This window comes from Schistosoma mansoni, chromosome W, assembly GCF_000237925.1.
Source record: "Schistosoma mansoni strain Puerto Rico chromosome W, complete genome".
Lineage (NCBI taxonomy): Eukaryota > Metazoa > Platyhelminthes > Trematoda > Strigeidida > Schistosomatidae > Schistosoma > Schistosoma mansoni.
The window spans coordinates 3,025,566-3,033,996 of NC_031502.1; positions in this window are offsets into that span (position 1 = coordinate 3,025,566).

Consider the following 8,431-nt stretch of genomic DNA (forward strand, 5'->3'; position numbering starts at 1 on the left):
TACTGTGTAATGATTTCAAAGGATTCTAAATATTTCTTATTGTGATGTAAACATGTTTGAGTATCATCCTCAAAGTAAAATTATCTTTTAAATTTTCTTTTACAATTAGCTTTCATAGTTGCTGGGCATGATTTTGTTAATGATATAGCTTTTAGTCAAGAATCTAAAATCCATATAACTGAAAATTTAAGGATATAGTGATGTACTTATTCTAATTCGAATGTTTTTACTTGTCATAAGAATTTCCCTTAAAATCAAATAGCTGCGTTTATTACAAATTTTGTTTAGTCTCTATATGACTTCTTTAGCCTACTAATTATATATTTCGCCTAATAAAATAGTTTAAAAATTTTCCCCTTTAGATTGTTTTCATTTTAGAATGTCAGTTTTTTCATGAGCTGATATTTCATCGTTCGAGTTTTATTTTCATTTTATTACAGTTATAAAGTAATAATATTGAAACTAGGGATAGGCATAAATTCGCTAATTAGTTATTACTATTTCTTTCATAGTTGAAAACATGGGTCAATTGAAGCTAGACCACCAAGGAAAACCTGGAAGCACTGGACGGACGTTTCGTCCTATTGTGGGACTTCTCAGAAGTGCTCATTCATGATCTCGCCTCGCGAGATTCGAACCCAGGACCTACCAACTTTGAAAATACTGGAATCTCTATACAAACCCCTTCTAACTATTTCTTTCGCTAAAATATAACTTAGTTTAAATGTTTTATATTGAATTTTTATTGTATGCAGTTTAGAAAGTATGATAATTTACAAGGATTCAAGGAGATCTAACCATATTCAGTGGAATAATCAATAATTTTATTGTGATATATATTACAATACAACGGCAAATAGCCTTTAGTTGGTTACGTTCAATTTTACACAGTACTATGAAAAATATGTTAAGTTTAAAGATTAGAGTAAAATTGAATCTTAGTTAAACTGTAGATTAATGTTATGTAATGTTTAACAGGCAGTTTCCTTTCAAACTTTTATTGTCAAACTATAATTTACACCATATATACAATCATATGAAATATCAAAACATACAATGTATAAAATTCGTTTTGTATTGTTTGTTTGAATTCCATAGCGAACTGCAACTCTGGGATGCAAGTACATCCAACTCACGTGTCCCTGATTCTACTGTTAGCCATTATCCATCTTTGTTCATAACGCTAATGAATTAAGGCTGGATCGAGGCAATATACACAGTATGCACATATTCCAACAAGAGATTGATCAATTGCAGTCCTAAACGTCAATAGGAAGATTCAACTAAACAATATCAAGTTAATTTAAACTTCACCCCATTACACAAGCTAGTGGCTATGAGGACTCGGTAGCTAAGTTGATAATGCGATGACGTTTGAAGTGAACGTTACTAGGTACTAGGTCCCACAGTGAACATCAACTGTGAGATGCCAAGTACATACATCAGACGAACTGGAAATAGGCCGAACCGTGCGTCCTGGATTCCACAGCTAGCTACCATCCATCTTTTCTTCCACAAGTTGTAAGTTAAATGTAAGTTAATTTTTCAGATGTCTCTCTGAAGGTAATGTCAAATTTTAAAAAAACTCTCTATCTCTATTCATATTACTTATATTGTCTAAAATTAAAAAAGACAAAAACAAAATGTTTTAATGTTTTTTTTTGTAACAAAAAAATAAAGTACAAATTATTTATAAATAATAACATAATTAAATATGATTTTTCCCTTACCTTATACCGTTACACAATTGGAGTCATGCCAATAATAATAATAATAATAAACAAATATAACTAATAATTATTATGTCTACAATAAAGTAAAATCATTAATTGAAATGATCTACACTTCCGTATGGAATGTACCATTGTTTTTTTGTTTTTAATAAGGCATATACATATGTACATATTAAGAACATTGAATAAGCTTATTGTCAAGGCTACTATTTCCTAAATGATCATAAATAAATCTTGCTCAGTAACAACAACGACAACAAAAACGAGGTTGGAATTACAACAATTTTTCTTTGTTTTTTTTTTCACTGAGAAGAAAAACATAATTTTTTTCTAATTGTAATTTACTAAATGACAGAAAGGAGAGAGGGAGAGAGAGGGGGGGTTGAAAATGAGACAGAGAGACGGAAAACAAAAAAAAGCCTTTTTTACTATAGTAATAAATTTTGAATACAAGTTTAAATTGAGAATAATTTGCAAATAGTTAAATCATTTAAAATATAAAAAAATTATTTGATTGATATGAAAATTAAACTAAAAATGCTACCAGATTTTCTATGGTGGTCTAAGTTTAATTGACTCATGAATTTAACTAATAAATTATTTATTACTATTTATTATTTATTTAAACATGTAAATATTGGTACAAGGAAGTACCAGATATATATGCGCCACACAAATTTCATTTGATTTGTGTGAGGGACGTGATACTGCCCAGGTGCCCAAACTGAATCAGATGACTTTCTTAGGGGGCCACACCCGGAGCCTTTGACCTAAAGATCTGATCCACAAGTCAGTGGAGCATCGTAAGGAGATGCAGTCCCATGGTAGCCGGTGACCAACGATTGATTCATACGCCATTTGTTCCCTCAGGATACTGGAGTCCATGTGTATCATTGGTTTGGATTCAGGGTTTTCCAACTCCCCTAGGTGGACCTCCCATGTCCACCAACCCGATTAAAGCGCCGAACATTCGCTCTTCGTCCTCTCAATTTCGTAAACAACAGTAATGCCACAATTCGTCAGTGAATAGGACTTCCCTGGCTTTATTCAATATCATATTTTTGGTAAAATATAGAATTCTCAACACAATGTATTTCAAAAACTTTCTGTTTCTTACTTCGTCGATCCTGACGATAAATATGGAGTGATCACCAGTTAAAAGTTAACAGTCCAATCAATCGACATCTAAATAATGTAGATTCTTTTCGATGTGTATTGCCACCAAACACAACGTATCTAATTGTTCTCTTTCCTAACTTTTGCATCGAAAGACCGTAGAGTTTCCACATGCGTACCTCAATAGGTTGTGTGATTAATGATGTATTAAGACAAACAAAAATAGATAAGTTGTATAAATATCTGGATGACAGGAACAGGTAACCCAGATATTCAAACGGGCCGCCAACGGATTGATTTCAGCATATTTCTATCAAGTTAACTTCTTCATTTCTAAGTAATCTCTGATAATGATCAGTACAATATTTACAATCAAATAATTAATATGTGCTCGCGCGCGAGACTGATAGGTCCTGGGTTCGAATCTTGCAGGGCGGGATCGTAAATGAGCACTGCTTAGGAGTCCCACAATAGGACGAGACGGTCGTTCAGTGCTTCCAGGTTTTCCATGGTGGTCTAGCTTCAATTGACTCATGATCTCAACTATATAATATAAAATAAATGAAATGTGATTAGTTGTGAAAACTACGACCAATGTTTTGTCCTATTTAGGGCTTATCATATGGATGTGCTTGAATTTTAGAGTTCGTTTACATTTCGGGAACAACCTGGATTCTGTCACAAGCCATCAATTCTACATTAACTTATGTATATTAAAGGAATCTTCACAGGATGAATATATACCAACTACGATTGGTCAAATTTCAGCCAAAATATGAAAAACGAGATAATCCGAACCATTTCAAATTGAATTAATAAATTAGATTTATTCACAAGGTCTATTTGAACTGTCTTTTACATTTTCAAGACTACCATGATTTGATAATAATGATTGAACTATAGGAAAGTATGCACGACATAGCTACAAAGAATCATAAATACATACCTCAATACAAATGTCATTATTCGTAAAAGTCAGTTTATAAGTAATCCAATGCATAGTGTCTTTGTGGGTTGTATTCGTTACAGATTAGTTTTAATTGAGGCACCATCCTGTATATATTTATAACTCTACATTATTCAATTATATTCACTGGGATTATACTCCTGATGATACTATCCTTTAAAAAGTAAAGTTTAATAAGGATGGTATGTCACAATTTATTCGTCGTTCTTTGCTGATTCACCACTGCTTTATTCAGTGTATAAATGTTGAAGATCACTATTAAGGACTGTTGAATTTAGATGAACAACTGTTCAGTTCATCTTTTTTCCAAGGATTTTTCAACTAATGTCAATTCGTGCTAAACACCAGCTGCCAGTTGTGTCACCTACAAAAACTTATATATTTAGTGTATGATTGCATTGATAATGATGTATATGCTGATATACAAAGTCCATAATCCGTTCATTTTTAAATCTTTATCTTCCAAACTATCAATGAATTCAGTTGTCACTAATATCAAAAATGACAAACAACTTTAACTAGAGGAGACCAGAATTTGCCAAATTCCATAGTTTATAACAGAAACAAAACTCAAACAACAATGCTAAATCGTTCTATACTTGACGGCTGTTAAATTTTAGTACGAGACTTCCCAACATTATGAACCAATAATTCCATAAGTTATCAAACCTCATACCTTCAGGTCTTGTAGCAAAAGCCTGGAGTTTAGACAGCTAAGCCTATATTTACTTACATACCCAAATGCTATTTACGAATAGCATGTGAGAAACAATTTTTTCCAGTGTTACGGGTATTGAATCTTCATAATTGATCCCATTTTCACTCGGTTCTGTTTAATTCCATTTTATCATTCATGCTTTTATCATTGAATTATGTTTCTTATCTAACTGTTCATAACATAGAGATGAACCATACGTATGTAATTAAAGATCTAATGTTTCAAATAAATTTAGCGTTGAGTAGATTGTTATTAGCAAGGACATTATATTTGCAATAACCCAATTAGTAGAAATATTAAACTTTTAAATTTTCTAACCTTGCGTGACTTAGTGTAAGACACGTCTTTGAAAAAGTTTGTCGAAAGTTTCGATCAAGATTTATTTTACATTCAAAGTTCTTTCATCATGTATATCAGTAGCATAACTTGTCATGAAGAAATTCATCCTACACGTTCGGTATTACACCACTGCCCTGTGCCTTAGATGCATTGTCGTTGAGTTACTCTTGCTCTGGAAAATAACAACAAAACAAATCTTTGAATCGATTGATGACCTAACAGCAATCTAATTTTAAAAGACTAAACTGATTAATCCCAACTAACATGAGAATTCTAAGCAAAAACGTGTAAATACACTTTATTTAGAATTTTCATGTCAGATATTATACATCCTACATAATGTATCGCAAGGTCTAACTGTTCTTTTTTACGTGCATGAGTTCAAAGGTGTTTTTCCCCCTAGATTCTTATGAAGATATACAACATGAAATGAAACATACTCTACTGATCCAATCCGTGTCGGTTATGGGCCAAATATCTATCTCAGGCAACGAATGAATGGTTGCGCAAGATCATGTTTCGATTTATGTTAGACATTAACACCGCTAGATCTCAGCTAAGTGACTTAACGGTTAAGCATTAGCGCGCGAAACTGAGAGTCTTGGGCTCGATTCCCTTGTGTGGGACTGAGGATGAGCACTGCTGAAGAGTCCAACACTAGGACAAAACGGTCCTCTAGTGCTTCCAGATTTTCAATGGTGGTCTATCTTAAACTGATTTGCGATTTCAGCTAAAAAATACCACAATCTCCCCAATTTTCCATACTGTGAATAAGCAATCGAATCTCTATTCCAATTCGACTATGAGCTTACAAATTTAGGCATTATTAAGTAGAAATACTCACAAACAACTTTACGGTAAAAGTATAAGGCATGAAAATAATCATATACCATGTCCATAATGAAATATTAAACTTATTTTTGGTAATGATCACGCCTTCTGACACAATCAAACATCAATTATTGATTTCTCCATCTTAATAATTCCATTACAGTAACATGTCCTGTTTATTTACAAATCATTGAATAATGCAAAGAAACAAAAACGACATACTGTCAAAACTAGTTTTGTATCTATTGGAGTGTAGAATTCCCATTTCAAAACAAAACATTTCTGACCTACGAAAAAAGGTGTGAGAAGCCCATAGAATTCGTAAAATGTAGACAAATATTTTGTCACGAACTATTGTTGTTTTTTTCGCACAAACTTTATGTTATGACACCTTAATTGATTTGATAATCTAGAGAATTGACAGACGTTTTCAAACTGATAATTTTCTCATATAACCAACCGATAAATTCAAACTCAATAATGAATAGATATTAAGAACTTTCTGAACAGGTGATTTAAGATGTCATGTATTGAAGTTGACATTTATATACAAAATATTGAGCGAGGATAGTATGGAAAAGAGTGAATAAACATTTGAAAACATTATTAACCAACATTTATGTGAGGATGGTCCACAGGTGAAGTCGAGGAAGCTCTAAGAAGCCTAGAAGAAGCCCGACATATTCCATCCAATCAGCTTTTGGAAGAATATTTTAGAATTGCTACGTGTAGCTTCCCTATTGGACAATGCTGATAACTCCCTGTGTGCGGATTGGATAACTATAATGGTGATTTTGTTTCTACTAAATCTATAAATACCTGACAATTTTGTACCATAATCGACACTGTTTGGAATAACATTCCTTCTACTTGTCTTCTGTCTTGTGATTTGTGACTTGGGAGGGTTCTAGCTTTCGAGTGCTCAAGTATTGTGCGATAGACTAAGAAATCTAAGTTCGAGATATAACAATTTATCATCAACCCTACAATTTGAATGGTTGATACGCTCCATAATCCAAACAGTGAATGACTTACTGTCAAAAACCAAGAAAATCCTTCTTGGAACGTATTTAGGCATCGCTTTGTGCAGATTCATTGTTGTGTATGTTTATTTGGTGATTAAATTAAGCATTTTAAATAGGAATATTGAGTGATTTCTCAATTTTATGGCTTTGAGTGTTTATTATCTTCGTTTTGTATTCTCTATGTTGTTAAGTGTATACGACTTAGAAAAGTTTGACTTTAGGCTACAAAAGATAAATGATGTGCTTTTCAGATACGTTTTTTGCATCTTAAGAAGTTGAAATGCTACAATTTCAAATATGCTGTGAAGTAAGCACATTAAAAATTCATTTAACACCATTCGTTCACTTAAATCTGCTGGAGTGGAATGCGGTAATCTTAAAATATCTTGATATATTACCAACCAGAGATCATTGGGTCTCTTCCTAACTCATCCCGTAACATTTATCTTCTGTACTTGAGGTCTAAACTGAAAATCTCATAGGTATGTGGACTCACAAATGTTATTTGTTACTAAAAGCTTTAAAAAATGAAACCCATACTTCTTTATTTTTTTAGTACTATTTTCATCACAAAAGGTTGTATATGTTCTAAATAGTTAAGCACCAGACATGAGCTACTAGGAGGTTAGCGTTATTTTAGTCTGTAATAAATCTCCTATATCATGTTTAGAATCCATATGCCTATAAAAATTAGTATGTCTAGTTGAATATCCAGACCACCCTACTCATGGATTTATTATCCGTTAAATATTAATTGCTCAACGATTTTACAACACATTAACACATAAACATACATTCAGCAGAATAGTTTTTTATTCATGTATTCATCTCGCTGATTGTGATGGCATAAATGGAGCTGTTTGTTGAGATGAATTATTTTGACGAATTTCTATCGCCATCTGAAAATAACGCATCCTTCAGAGCTCCGGCAATAACATTTGTTCAATCAATTGATATACAAATCGAAATTAATCATGAAGATATGCAGGCTGCCTGTATGAATATTTGGGCTACCTGTTCCTGCCATCTACATATTACAACTTATGTGCTTTTATTTGTTTCAACAGATCAATATGTCAATTAATTGCACATCCTATTCAGGTGCGTTTATAAAAAGTGTATGACCTTTTACTGTACAAGTTAGGAAAGAGCACAAACAGAGAAATTGTGTTTGATGGCAATATACATCGAAAAGAATGTTTATTATTTAGATGTCGATTCCTGAACTGATAACTTCTAACTGACGACCACTCAATATTTCTTGTCAGGATCGACGAAGAAGTAAGAAACGTAAAGTTGTTGAAATACATTATGCTGAAAATTCTATATTGTACCCAAAGTATAATATTGAATATAGCTAATAATAATAATGATAAAGGTATCCATAACATTTTTTAAACAGTTATTCACATATGAAAATAAGAAAACCGATCTTATCTGTATCTAACCGATATGATTTTAGTTGGTATTCTTTGAATTTAGAACGAATTTATTGATCTTCAACAGTCTAGTAGATATTCCATGTAAAGCAATTAGTCCCTTTGATAAATTTCGATAGTGTAATAAGAAGACGAAGATTATCAGAACTATGTGATGATATATTAGCGCAATACATTTCGAACAATCTGATCACACAGAATATACTTGTTAGGAACATTTATATATAAAAATAGCAGTTCAACTAGACTGCAAATAGGGGGTA